Source organism: Callospermophilus lateralis, chromosome 12, assembly GCF_048772815.1.
Source record: "Callospermophilus lateralis isolate mCalLat2 chromosome 12, mCalLat2.hap1, whole genome shotgun sequence".
Taxonomy (NCBI): domain Eukaryota; kingdom Metazoa; phylum Chordata; class Mammalia; order Rodentia; family Sciuridae; genus Callospermophilus; species Callospermophilus lateralis.
The window spans coordinates 71,514,961-71,530,532 of NC_135316.1; the positions used below are offsets into that span (position 1 = coordinate 71,514,961).

Sequence of the window (15,572 nt, forward strand, 5' to 3'; positions counted from 1 at the left end):
ATGATGATCATTATTATACAAAGTGCATACGTGACATTATTATACAAAGTACATGTATGTGCAAAAACTTTGTATAAAACCAGAGATGTGGAAAATTGTGCTCTATGTCTGTAATAAGAATAATACATTCTGCTGTCATATAATAAAAAAACAAACAAACAAAAATTCCACTGGAAACCATCACCAACAGATTAGATTTCATAGAAAACTTGAGTCCTTGAGGACAGAACTTCAACTTCAGGCTTCCAAGACAGGGTAAAGGCTCTCAGATGGGGGTGCTCTGGCGGCCAGCATGGAGGTGGCAGGACCAGCTGGAGCTGGGGGAGTCACTAACTCTGAGGGAGAAGTCACCCAACCAGAGGGCTGAAAGTCCAGGGAGGGAGCAGAGGCCCCGCGGGGGTGACTGAGCCCCTGGTGGCAAGTCTCTAGTCAGAGTCCAGGACAGGCCTCTACCTTTAAGGCAGAGTGCCAAGGTGACAGGAACCCTGCACTCCCCGGAAATCCGAATGCTTTGGTCATAATTGATCCCTGCAACGCTCCAGGACATTCAGCTGGAAGGTGGATGGTCATAGAGCGGTTTTTAGAGCAGAGCTGAGGGCTCTCTGAAGCTCTAGCAATGTTTTCGTGGTTTAGAGGTCTAGGCTTCGGCTTGGGCCAGTCCTTGGGTCAGGTGGGAGACAGCTTGGCTTCCCCCACTGGCCAAGTCTCCAACTGCATCATAGATAGGCCTGTGGAGGTCTCCAAAGCTGTGGAAGACGGTTCACTTCGTTGTCGAAGAAAAAAAATTGAAACCACAGAATCAAGGTTGAGATCAGAGAATACAAGACTTAAAAAGTATTGTACTGATCTGGAAAAAAAGGATGAAGCATCACAGCTTCAGATAAACCTTCAATCTACAAGTTACCCAAATCAGCTGCAACAGAAAGAGGTAGACATCAGCCATCTTCAAGCAAGCCAGATGGCACTACAGGAGCAGGTGTTGAGCCTGCAGTCAGCTGCTCAATCAGTACCTTCAGGAGCGGGTGGTGTACCAGCAACCAGCGCACCTTGTTCATTTGGTTATGGATTCAGCCATCATTTGTCGCCTTTTTGTGATGATGCCAAGGACTTTAGTGACATAATTTCATCACAACAGGAAATAAACAGTTTGAAAAATGAAGTTTCAAGACTTGAGTGTGAAGTTGGCCATTGGAGGCGTAACACGCAGGCACAAGGAACAAATGATTCAGATCAAAGTGAAATCAGCAAACTACACCATACAATTAAGGTCCTGGAACAAAACCGAAATCAGGACATGGATCATCACCAACATGAAATGTCCGTTTTGCAGAATGCACATCAACAGAAACTGGCAGAGTTAAATCACCAGCATCAACAGGAGTCAAATGACTATGAAGGACGGATCGCAGAACTGGAAAAGCTGTTACATCAAGGTGACTCAGGAGTTAGTGTCACTGATGAGTCTCAAGTCTGGGAGATGCAAAACACTATTCAGGTTCTACAAACTGAAAAACTAGAGTCCACAAGAAGAATCAAAGAACTTGAGGATACAATCAAAGTCATAAAGAAAAAATTATCTTCTGCAGAACACGACAGAGGTGTGCTGAAGAGAGAAAAGGAGCGGCTCAGTGTGGAAAAGAGACAGATAATTGAAGAGTGTGAAACCCTGAAAGTGGAATGTAGTAAATTGCAGCCTTCTCCGATGGAGCAGAGTGATCCTGCTGCAGAAAAGGGAACAATTTCTCCGCAGAGTTCATCAGTGGGAGAAGTGTTCAGACTCCAGCAAGCCCTGTCTGATGCTGAAAGAATGAGACTGAGTAGTTTAAGACAGGATACCAGCCTTGCTGAAGACAATCTGAAACTTCAAATGCATGTCCAAGTTTTAGAAAAAGAGAAGTCATTATTGAGTCAAGAAAAGGAAGAACTTCAGATATCACTTTGCAAACTGAGCTGGGAATATGAAGTCATTAAAAGTGCGGCTTCAACAGACATGAATTTGAATGTACAAATACATGACTTAACACTGAACTTGGAGGCTAAGGAGCAAGAGCTGTATGAGAGTATTAACGAAAAGGAAATGCTGATAGCTCAGTTAGAATATCTGTACAGTGAACACCGGGAAACCACAAAGCACATGAATTGGATAATAGATGAGCTATCAAAACAGAAAAATGAAGGAGATGGTCTAATCAAGAAGTTGAAACAAGATCTGAATGATGAGAAAAAGAGAGTTCATCGACTTGAGGAGGATAAAATGGAGATAACTAAAGCGTTGCATGTACAGAAAGACAAGTTAACTGAGAGTGCACTGAGCCTCTGTGGTTTGCATTTAACCAAGCAGAAGCTTGAAGTTAAAGTCAAAGATTTAGTAGGTCAGCTACGTCGTTCACAAAAAAGTAGTTTAAACATCCAGCAGGAAAACCTGGAACTTAAGGAGTACATTAGCCAAAAGGAAGAGGAACTATGTAGAGTTCAGAACCAGTTAAGACATGCTGTTAATGAAGACTCTAATTTTAAGGATGACTTGCTTAAAGAAGGGGAAGTCGAAATTACAAACTTGAAGCAAAATCTTGCAGAAGTAGAACAGCTCAATGAAAATTTAAAGAAAGTTGCTTTTGATCTGAAAATGGAAAATGACAAGTTGATTTCAGCATATGAAGATGTAAGGCATCAGTTGGAAGAATCTATTGCTGGTAACAACCAAATTTCTCTAGAAAAAGACACTATTATGGAGACGCTGAAAAGAGAGAAAGAACAGATACAAGCAGAACTGTGTCAGGCCAAAAAGAGACTGTTGGAAGAGGCAAACAATTACAGGCAGACTATTCAGGAACTCTCAAATGTATGTAATTGGAATACCTCTGCCTTACAGCTGGAACAGGAGCATGAAGTGCAACTCAGTCAAGAGAAAGACTTTGAAATAGCAGGACTCAAAAAGAATATTGAGCAAATGGCTACTGATCTAAAAGAAACTAAGGAAATATTGGCATCTTGTTTAGAAGAACAGAAGCAATTGATGCAACTTATAAATGAGAAAGAAGTTTTTATTGGCCAACTCAAACAAGAAAGTTCAGAACTGCAAAAGGATTTAGATAAGTGTTCTCAGGCCTTAAAACAAAATGAAACTTTAAGGCAGACCATAGAGGCAAAAGACCGAAGTCATAGCTCCACGAAAGAAGAAAACAGACATCTGCAAGAAGAATTGGAAAGACTTAGGGAACAGCGGAATCAAGTTGGAGCTGTGGCTGAGCCTCAAACCCTTGATAGTATCACAGAACTAGAATCTGAGGTATCTCAACTGAATGTCATCAAGAATCGTCTGGAAGAGGAAGTTACACATCATCAAAAGGTCATTGAAGATCAAAACCAGAGTCAAAAGCAACTACTTCAGTCTCTACAGGAGCAGAAGGAGGAAACAGATAAATTCAAATACCAGTATGAGCAGATGAAGGCTGCACATACCCAATTGTTTTTTAAAAAAGACAAGGAAATTAAGAATTTGCAGAAAACCATCGAACAAATAAAAGCCCAGGGGCATGAAGAGACACAGGACATTCAAACAGAGAATGCTGATAGTTTTCCAGAAACAAAAGTGAAAAGCCTTAATATAGAAAATGAGAGTGAAAACCATGCCATATGTAAAGCCAAAATGGAAAACTTTGTGAAAAGAATCAAAGGACGAATCCTTGAGATTCAACTTTGTAATTCAAAGAATGTATCTTTAACCAAACAGTTCAATCAGCTGTGTAAATATGAGGTTGAGAAACTCACTCAAATTATCCAGCAGAAAGAAGTGGAGAGAGGAGCTCTTTGTGCTAGAATGTCTCCAGTTTCATACACCTAGGATGTCCTTGACCTCCAGCAGCAACTCCAGACTTCATTATGGAAAGAGAACAAGGATTATTTGGTAGTATACATTTAACTATTTCAATTGTTAAATTCAATTTTCTAGGTGTTAAATATAGCCATTTTGAATGGGAAGATTCAAAAGTGTCCCCAACATACCCTTGAGACCAGAGGAGCAAACTAGGCTTAATAGTTCTTTATCAGGACTTTTTGTTCAACATTGTCCAACTACTAAAACAAAATTACACTTGGAGGGCCCAGATATGAAATTTAGTGGTTCAATTCTAAGATTCTCTTTATCAAAATTCTTTAATCAAAACCGATCCATTTCACTATTTCAATTGGCTACAAAGTCACTTCAGGTTAAATTCAATTTTCTAGGTGTTAAATATGGCCATAAGGAAAATGATTTCTACACGTTAAATGTGAGTCAAACCAAAAGTCTTAATACATCAATCATTTCCAATGGAAAAGTTAATTTGTAAGAATGTATCATTAAAATCTGGACTGTTTATCTAAACGCTTCTCTGGGTTATCAAAAAAAGGATTTAAAATTAATCTTTTTATTTTTGTAAATTAAGATAAAAGATGAATCAAGAGTTTCCAGCTTGAGCTGGGTGAAAGTCGGAGAGGAGAGAAAGCAGATTATGTGGCAATTGCTTCTCTGACACCCGTAGTTTCTAGAACCATTAAGAACATTTTTATTAAAATTAATTTAGTATGAAACACATTTTTAAATACAAATTATATTATAATTAAATATAAATTAATATTATTACCTTTAATTTAAATTTATTTTAATAATTAATTTTATGATAGTTTTATTGCATTTATTTTAACTTTATTTTTTTTGATGTAGCACTTAAAATTTTATTTGTATTGCTTTTTAGTTTAATAAAATTAATTTATATTCAATTACAACATAATTTATATTTAAAAATTTATTAAATTTTATTTAAATTAATTTAATAAAATGTAAAGAAATGAATTTAAATAAAATTTAATATAAATCTGATTAATTAATATTCATTACATAATTTAATATTAATCTTCATACAATTAATTTTAATGAAAGTGTTCTTAGTGGTTTTGGAAGCTCCAGGTGTCAGAAAGTTATTTGTTGTATGATCTGCTTTTTCTCTTCTCCGATTTCACCTAGCTTGGGCTGGTAACTTTTGATTTATCTTTTTTCTTAATTTACAAAAATCAAAAAGAGATAAAATACCTGGTAGCTCGAAATATATATCATCTTTTCTTTCTTTTTTATTTCTTTTTTAAAAATTTTCTCTTTTTCAACTTTTTGGTTTTTTTACACACGATAATTAAAATACCTAACATAGAAAAGAAGGCAAGAGCACTAAAAGCTGCAAGAGAAAACCATCAGGTCTCATTTAAGAGCAAGCCACAAATGCTAACTTCTGGCTTCTGAACTCAGATCCTAAAGAAGAACAAGGCCCAGAATGAGATATTCAAAGAAAGCTCTTAAAGAGAAATTTTGTCAGTCAAGATTTCTAAATCCAGCAAAGCTCTTTCAAAATTGATGTAGAAAGAATTGCTTTACATGACATGGATAAGCTAAAAGAATTAATGATCACCCAAGAAGCACTACAAAGAATACTCAAAGATAAACTGCACAAAAATATACCCAAAAACTAACTCCCAAAGCTCCTAAATAGATGATGACCATGAGAAGAGCAACCAAGTAAATGAAAATTAAGACAGAATTAAATGTAGTAAACAAACCAAAATATCAGAAAATTACAAACGCATATTCACAATAACCCTGAATGCAACTGGCCTCAACTCCTCAGTTAAAATACACAGATTAATGGATTGTATCAAAAAACAAAATCCAACTAAATGTTCTTTGCAAGAACCCCTATCACCAGCAGACAGGTCATCCAAGTATAAAATTAATAAGGATTTTTCTGACTTAATACTATAAATCAAATATACCTAATAGACATCTACATACTATTTCATCCCAAAACAGCTGAAATGAATTTATCTTCTTCTCTGAAGCTCATGGAATCTTTTCCATTATTGATCATATTTTAAAATGAGTACAGCTTGCAAGACGATATTTATTGAGCTCTCCACAGCTGCACATTCTTTGATGTGCTTTGACATAAACATGTGTTTTTCCAATAGCAAACAAGTATAAAATAAATCAAAGTGTTGCTACAACTGCAGTTCCTAGAACCCATTATTTAAAATCCATTTTTTAAAAATTAAAATGTGACTCTATATTTTCAGAAACATGGGTTAATTATAAACCAAAATTTTCTTGCTATATTTCATGATATTCCCTGTAAAGTATATTTTTAATTTGTTACATTTCTGTTCCTCTCAACAATGCTATAAAGCTACATCACATTTTTCCTTAGAAATAAAATCATGGTGCAGGGTGGGTTCCTGAGCCTGCAGTGTCCGTGGGGGCGGCGCGGCGGGAGGTGGCCTATCGGCTCCTGCCCTCGCAGCCTCAGCCCCTGGCCCAGCGGGCCTCTCCACCGAGGTGCCCAGCAGAGCCGCGGGCTCACTGGGTGTCCCTTGAGAGGGGGAGAATGGAAAACTCTCAACTTCCTGAGTTCTGAAATTCCTATTGCTTCAGACAATGGATGAGCAATCACAAGGAATGTTCCTCAGTTTCAACCACAGAAGGCCTTACGACCGGATATGGGCTATAATACATTAGCCAACTTTCAAATAGAAAAGAAGATTGGTCGTGGACAATTTAGTGAAGTGTATAGAGCAGCCTGTCTGTTGGATGGAGTGGCAGTAGCTTTAAAAAAAATACAGATATTTGATTTAATGGATGCCAAAGCACGTGCTGATTGCATCCAAGAAATCGATCTCCTTAAGCAACTCAACCATCCAAATGTAATTAAATATTATGCATCATTCATTGAAGATAATGAACTAAACATAGTTTTGGAATTAGCAGATGCTGGTGATCTATCCAGAATGATAAAGCATTTTAAGAAACAGAAGAGGCTAATTCCTGAGAGAACCGTATGGAAGTACTTTGTTCAGCTGTGCAGTGCATTGGAACACATGCATTCTCGAGGAGTCATGCATAGAGATATAAAACCAGCTAATGTGTTCATTACAGCCACTGGCGTGGTAAAACTTGGAGATCTTGGGCTTGGTCGGTTTTTCAGCTCAAAAACCACAGCTGCACATTCTTTAGTGGGCACACCTTATGTCTCCTGAGAGAATACATGAAAATGGATACAACTTCAAATCTGACATCTGGTCTCTTGGCTGTCTACTATATGAGATGGCTGCCCTACAGAGTCCTTTCTATGGTGACAAAATGAATCTGTACTCACTGTGTAAGAAGATAGAACAGTGTGACTACCCACCTCTTCCTTCAGATCACTATTCAGAGGACCTAGGACAGTTAGTCAATATGTGTATCAACCCGGATCCAGAGAAGCGACCAGATATCACCTATGTCTATGATGTGGCCAAGAGGATGCACGCATGCACTGCAAGCAGCTAAACACGCATAAGATCATGAAGAATATGAAGAAAATATTTAAAGTATTTTTGTGCAAATCATACCTCTCCCCTTTTTGTCTGGATATTAAGATTAGTATTTTCAGAGCTAATGTGCTTTGAATCCTTAACCAGTTTTCATGTAAGCTTCATTTTGTACCAGTCAAAATCACCTTTATGGAAACTCAGAATGTCTTCAGGATTATGAAAATGCATGTTAGGAAAGCAAATGAGTTTTTCGCCCCCATACCTAAAGGCTTTTAGAATTATGGCGTTTTCTGCCGATAGACTGAGTGCCAAATATTGGAAGAGCACTTGGCGCACATGAGGAGGGGTGTGAAACCTGATCAAAAGTATCTGAATATTTGACTTTTGCTTTTTAGTCATTTATGGATTTGAAATGAACAACATTGTGAACTTTTGTGATTTTTAACATTTGAAGTATGTGTCTTAGTTCTTAGAATTACATATCTGAAAGCTACAATGCTAATAAGTGTAAACAGACTTTGAGAAACATTTAAAACTCAGCTTTGACATTCAAAATGCAACTATTAAATGTGAAAAGATTTGGGGATGAAATGTGAGTCAGACACTGAAAAGTCTTTGTTTTGCTTTAATATCGCTGATATTCTCTGCATTTAAATGGTATAAATGAATCCGTTTAAAAAGTGGTTAAGGATTTGTTTGGTGTAAAATTGCACCTTGCTCAAGGTTTTTGTTTTTAATATTTGTACATTTGAAACATATTTGAATAATTTTGCAGTACTAGATTTCTTTATAAATCTAAAGGCATTTTATCTCATTGTACACTATAATGTAAGCATATGTTTTGTTAAAGTCCTGACTGCTCCCCTTCAGAAATTTTTATATTCAAGTTATTTTCTTATTTAGAGTTCATTAGTGTTTGATTTTGAGAACATAATTCCCTTTTGAGAAATTTTCAGTATACCAACAATTTCTCAGATTGAAAACTTAAAAAATTTGGGCCACCTTGTATACACGTATTTTGTTAGAGGAAGAAAGGATGTGTATTATAATGTACCTGTGAATGTTGACATAGTTTTCATTTGACAATGTTATAATTTCTAACTGTTCAAGGAAATGAAAACTGGCCATTGTGGCATTAATATTTCTGTTGAGAAACTTGAGCAGAGTACTGTAAGCATGAAGATGAGAGATGGTAATGCTTAATATAGTTCAAGGAAATGGGTAGAGTTTAGTAAATGCTGTTATGGAGATGTGTTTTCCCTGAATGTAGCAACCAGTTCTTTACAGAATTTTGACACGGAGTGGCAGTCACTCTTAAAGGACGCTGTGCATGCCACCACCAAGTCTTGGGTTGGATTATCTTGCCAACCTGAAAACCTTATGTTCAGGCAATACAACTGCTGGCTTCCCCCACCGTAGTTTTCTTTGGCTCATTTGAATACTTTCAGCTAACTTGTAAAGTTCCAAACTATATACAGGGCAAACAGTATACATCTTTCAATTTAATAGGTTGCACATATCTGAAGGGTAGTGTTTTCTAGGAATAGGCAAAGGAAACCTGGTTGGTGTTTTTAATGAGGGCTGGATGCATTGTATTTCCCAGATTCTGATGACTCAAAACATTTACACTGTGCATCAATAGGTTTATCCCCAGAAGCCTGAACAGGTGGGGTTTTATTGACCATTAGTGTCACTGTTGTTTTAATATAACATAATCGACTAAGAAATCTCTCTGGTTGGAAGAGATCCTCTTCCTTGCAGTCTTGAACACATGAATGTAAAGTTCATTAGCTTAATTCCCTTACAGTGACAAGATTTCTTCTCTGAGCCTTCCTGCTAAAAAGTGACTACGAAGAGTTTGGTCAGGAGAATGTTACTATTTTCTGTTGATGCAAACTTCCGTTTCAATGTCTTTCATCCTAGTGTTCCCATTTTTACTGAAGAAACCACTGGGTAAAATCAAATTTAATTTTGAGTGAGATAATTTTTCAAAATTAAGATGATTGCAAGTTCTAATTGCCTATGAATGTTCTAAGATTTAAACATTTGAATTGATTTGAAAAGTAGAAATTAGAAGGTACATCCGATTCTAAACCTTATTTAAACATTGGTACCAGTTACTCAGGAAAGCCTCGAGTAACTTTTGTATGTTGAGGTTTAGGAATGGTGAATGAAGAGTATCCATATAAATAAAATGCTCAACAATGTGCAATGATTGTATAGTTAGTAAGATACAGCCATTTCATGAAAGCTCTACCATTCTATGTAGTGTCTATTACAAAACACCTTCCTTGTATTCATATACTTCAGGTGTTGCCGTTAACATTTACCATGATATTTATTTTAACCAAGATGTTATTCACATTGTTTATTCTTTAAAATGAATGTATTGTTTATAACCCATAAATACACAATTAGTCTATGCCTCATATTTCAACAGTACTGTAATATGGACTTTTGTGAAATACTTTTATTTTGTTAAGCTTTAAATACACGTAGAAAAAGATCCTGTTACTAGCTTTGAAAATTGTACAATATCCTAATATATACTAAAAATGAGTACTGTAAAAAAAAAAGAAATAAAATCATATACTTTCAAAGGCTTTTGATGACTATTATTGTGGGGCCAAAAAGGTAAAAGGTTATAACTTTCAAATGTCATTTCTAATTATAGTGAGCAAATCAGAAAGTGATTTCTCTGTATATTACTGATAGAATCTCTATGAGGGTTTTCAGTAGTACTTCAGAATCTTCTGAAACCCAATGTGGGACTACAACTTAAATGTTCTTGTGTATAGCCGTGACAGTGACTGGTACAGAGTTAGCACACAATCAATTCTTAGAGAAGCATGGAAAGGAATACATGGAAAAGATGACTAATTTATATTAAGCACCATTGATCTATTCCCTCTTTAAAAGAAAATATTCTGGGGCTATGAATAAGTGCAGTTCAATGCAACTTAGGTAACAAACGTTGGCCTTTCTTTAGGCACTAGTCCAGAAGTTTTGACTTTTGAAGATCTCAGTAGACTATTAAGACCTATTTTCAGTTTTAGAAATCATTAGATTATTTAATTGGCATTCAGTAAACTTAGTTTTTCAGTGCACAGACTGAGTGACCTCCACATCCTTTGTGGTGGTGCAAGAAGCATGGTCCCCTCTTGGAAAGCATGCTTCATTCTTTGTTTTGGTCAGTAACTCAGAAAACAGTCTGTCTCAGCAGGTCAGTGTTACAGAATTGTTTTATATAATGGTTACGTGTACATGTATCTTTGGGAATCTTTCTTGACCCAGAAAGGCATTGCCTTTCTGACCTTTTCCTGCCATATCTCCTAGTGATATATATCTGTAGAGCCAACTTGGACCAAGATGATCTAGGGGTGTGCCTATGTGGTAACCCTTGGCAATGGCTCTATTATTTTTATCACTTACCTCCGTTAGAAAATATTCCCTGTTAGAGAAATCTCAGAGATGGAAATACGTTTTGAATCTTTAAGGTTTTCAAGAGTACCCACTAAGACTGCAAGTCCCCTGGGCAGTGTAGTACCCAGTGGTGTGCAGATAACCCAGCTCCTCACAGGCCAGTAGGGAGTGTTAACAATGCCGATTTCCTGGGTATAAGCATTTCCTCCAAGGCTGATGACTAGCTTCCAAAAGTTCAAAGTTTGCTTGTAAAATTCCTGAATATTGAGCAGTTATCTCTCACAAGCTGGTACCCTTTGGCTCCAGCATGCCACTGGCTTAATTAAGTCTTTATCAACCAACTGCCTGAGGAGAATGATGGCAGTTACCTAAGAGCGAGGATTTTGAGAAACAAGGCAATGGAATGTGAATAGGAAGAGAGAGGTGAAAGAAAAGGGAAGGGAGGCCTGAGAACACAGACTAGATGGTGTCATGCTGTCTCTGGGAAATGTAGTTGCCTAGAGTTGTACCAGTTGCAGGTGTGCAGGGCCCTTCTTGAACTGGGAGCTTGGTTTGAGCCAAGAATTGGAGAGAAGTCTGTCCTCAAGTGAGATGATGCCCCTGGGTTCACGTGTAGGGGCCTCCTTTCTTATATCCATTGTATTTCAGAACAAAGAAAACGTGCCACTTGATATTGCATTCTTTCCAGAAGTAATGCTTCCATTGATAACAAGATTATCTGAAATTGTCAAATAGAACTAAAATTAAATCAGTAACCACCTCCTTAAGCAAATCAGCAAGTTTTTGATTTTAGGGAAACTGTATTTTCATTAACCTTTTGGGCCATACAAGGAGACTGACATCCCTAAAAACTAAGAAAATTGTGGGGTTTATAGACTTTTAAACTAAGGTTAAAAATAGAAATATCAACTTTCACTCTCTAGGAAAGGCCTAACCTTGAGAAATTTCTTTTCAAATCATCAGCCGGAATATTTTAGCTCTCTTCTCTCATGACAAGCTTTAAGATCATTATGCTGAATGTTACCATATCCTCAGCACATATTGTTGAGCAACATGATAAATAAATAAATAGGCAATCTTAGAAAAAATATTTAAGGCAGTTTTCCTTATATAAGGAAAGTAAATTAACTCAGGAATATACCTACTATAAATTGAGGTGTCAAATGCCATGAATAGTTTCATATTCAATGGCTCTACAATTTTTACAATGCTGAACTTATTTGGTGCATAATATGTATAGTCAACACATCACAATGAGTATAGAAAGAAACTTTCTTATTATATTTACAAACATAATTATGATTTTTATTCATAAGCAGTATATATATTGTTTAAGAGCATGAAATTCAGAGTGGTTATACCAGGTTTCAAATCCCTTTTGAACATTGTATGGGATCTTTGACAAATGAATTATTCTTTCAAAACCTCATTTTCTTTACTTTTTTAAAAAGAGAATTATTTAATATTTATTTTTTTTAGTTTTCGGTGGACACAACATCTTTATTTTATTTTTATGTGGTGCTGAGAATGGAACCCAGTGCCCCGCACATGCCAAGAGAGCACATTACCGCTTGAGCCACATCCCTAGCCCTCAAAACCTCATTTTCTAATCATAATATAAAGATAATATAAGAAAAATATATGATAAATGCCCGACACTGAGTGAATCCTCAGTAAACAGTAAAAATTAGAAACATAGGATTTAGGTAATATTGGGCTACAGAATACTTATTGCTTACATGGTAACAAAGCAAATTAAAATGAGAGAGTGCTACCTAAATACCCAACTGTTAAATCATGACCCAATGAGTTACATAATTCATCATCTATTGTGTTAAAATGAAACCTTTGTTTGTAATCCTGTTTGGAGAAAGTTTTGTCAAGCCCAAAAATGGAATTGAAAAAAATGGCCTCTGCCTAAACCTGTCAACTTGAAGGAAAGCAGGAAATCAATGATGGGACCATTGTCAGCAGAGGATTATAGTGTTTAAGCCTATTCTAAAGACAAATTCGAAGACTAAAAAACACACAGCAAAACATACATCATTGAGCCTGACTGAGTCCTGAGAACAGTAAAGAGCAAGTCAAATTTGGTGCTGTGTTTCTTCACTTTTCTTGTTTAGTCTTTTGCCTTCGTTTGCTTTAGGACTTGAAGGCACTGGGTAGCCCTGGAAATTGATGTGTGGGTGGCACAAGAATTTGGAAGATTAGTTAAAAGTCTGTACAGAGGCCGCCTAGGTATCTTGGCTTTCTCCTCTACCTTGTGCTCCTAGACAGCAGCACTCCCCTACCATACAAAAGGCAGGAACTATAATGGAGACTCCTACAGCTTAGGATAGGCCAGGAGTGAGACCATACAAGGAAGAGATGAAGTTAAAGTCTACCCCTTTCCTTACTTGGATCCAAGGAAGCTGCCTTCTCTCTCTCTCTCTCTCTCTCTCTCTCTCTCTCTCTCTCTCTCTCTCTCTCTCTCTCTTTGTGTGTGTGTGTGTGTGTGTGTATACATATATACACTTCTTGGCAGGAAATTAGCAAAAGTCTTTTTGGACAGTATTGTGCCCAAGGCAAGAATATATTTTTTTTAAAGGAGAAGAAAAGTAAAATATATTGCAACGGAATTGAAATTATGATAGAGAGTTTGGGGATCATAGAAAGCAGCTCCGTTCGGTTAGATACAGTAGGAGGGCCGTATAGGAAAGCTGGAGAAAAGGGGGAAGACTAATCTTGTATCATATTATCAAGGTCATGAGATTTTTTCCTGAAGGCAGTGGAAAATTAAGCAACCCTTTAATTACCTTTTATCACTGTGAGGGAATAATTTTTTATTTATCTTTCTATCTGTGTCCACAGAGAGCATACAGAAAACTAAATAATTAGTGAGAGAAAATTCATTCATTAAATGGCAATTCATACAGGTTGCTGGACATTCTAAGTAGAGTTCCCATCAATTCTTTTGAAAAACATAGTTTAAATATGATGTAAACACATTCTTAGAGATTAAGTCATCTGGCTATTTCCAGATACAGGGTAAAAGCTTTAGAAAATGGTGCAGAAAGTAACCATTTTTTAAAATTTTCTTTTTCTCTTTTGATTTACATAGAATATCTTATTTTATTTTATTTTCTGGTTGAATGCAAAGTATGTTCACAACAATTCGTGTCTTCATACGTGTAATTTGGATAACAATGACCATCGAGTTCTTTCCCTAAAACTTTACAGAGACTAGCCTGTTCACCAGCCATACCCTAGTGCAAAAATGCCATTTTTTTTACAAGTAATTTTAAATATTAATGGGTAACTTCTTACATGATGTATGGAATCAAAACAAACAGAAAAAAAAGAACTTTGAAATATAGGGGTGGTACAGATAGTTGAAAAACATTTCACAAAAGGACAATTGATATTCTCAGAGAGGTAAGAAAATATATTAAAATCAAAAACTGAAAATGGATAATATTCTAATGTAGGAAATCTTCAAAGAACAAGGAAGACCTCTAGAAAATTAAAAAGTGATACAAGGTTAAGAAAAGTTGACATAAGGTATTGATGTTAGAGAAGACTTCCAAAACCCAAAGAAAGTTAAAATAGAAAAAAAGAAGATGGGGAAGTTGTATCTAATATGAACTCTAGGAAGAGAACAAGAGGGCAGAAAAGCACACAAAAAGTAATTTCAGAAAATTTCATGGAACAACAGGTATTAGTGTAACAAACGGGAAAGCATATCCACCTGAAATTTTAGAGCCTCATAGATAATGAAGCAATGATGAAATCTTCAAAGTTGGAGGCAGTGGAAAACAGGTCATATAAAATGTGGTAGAAGATTTTAACTATCATCTCTCAAATCCTAATGGGAGTAATATGGGAGTACTGGGGTTGTAGCTCAGTGGTAGATCACTTGCCTTGCATGTGTGAGGCACTGGGTTCGAATCTCAGCACCACATAAAGATAAATAAATAAAGATATTGTGTCCATCTACAACTAAAAATATATTTAAAAAAAGAAAGAAAGAATGAATGAAAGAAATCCTAATGGCACTGGCCTTCTTGGCAGCATTAGAAGTCAAAGGGAAAATCATTTCCAACCTAGAGTTTATATCTAGCTGCACACTAGTAGTCAGGTGTGCAGGTAGGAAATATTGTAAAAACACTGTCCAATTTTCAAATGTTGTTTTTTTTATTGGTTGTTCAAAACATTACAAAGCTCTTGACATATCATATTTCATACATTAGATTCAAGTGGATTATGAACTCCCATTTTTACCCCAAATACAGACTGCAGAATCACATTAATTACACATCCACATTTTTACATAATGCCCTATTAGTAACTGTTGTATTCTGCTACCTTTCCTATCCTCTACTATCCCCCCTCCCCTCCCCTCCCCTCCCATCTTCTCTCTCTACCCCATCTACTGTAATTCATTTCCCTCCTTGTTTATTTTCCCATTCCACTCACAACCTCTTATATGTAATTTTGTATAACATTGAGGGTCTCCCTCCATTTCCATGCAATTTCCCTTTTCTTTCCCTTTCCCTCCCACCTCATGTCTCTGTTTAATGTTAATCTTTTCTTCCTGCTCTTCCTCCCTGCTCTGTTCTTAGTTGATCTCATTAAATCAAAGAAGACATTTGGTATTTATTTTTTAGGGATTGGCTAGCTTCACTAAGCATAATCTGCTCTAGTGCCATCCATTTCCCTGCAAATTCCATGATTTTGTCATTTTCAGTGCTGCGTAATACTCCATGGTGTATAAATGACACATTTTTTTTTTTTTTATCCATTCATCTATTGAAGGGCATCTGGGTTGGTTCCAC

At 36.3% G+C, this 15,572-nt stretch overlaps 2 pseudogenes; both read left to right on the top strand.

The window, feature by feature from the left end:
- The first annotated feature begins 616 nt into the window (after nt 1-616).
- On the top strand, nt 617-3,922 carry LOC143411441 (thyroid receptor-interacting protein 11 pseudogene; annotated as a pseudogene).
- A 2,538-nt stretch (nt 3,923-6,460) lies between these two features.
- Nucleotides 6,461-7,712, top strand: LOC143411615 (serine/threonine-protein kinase Nek7 pseudogene; annotated as a pseudogene).
- The last annotated feature ends 7,860 nt before the right edge of the window (nt 7,713-15,572 follow it).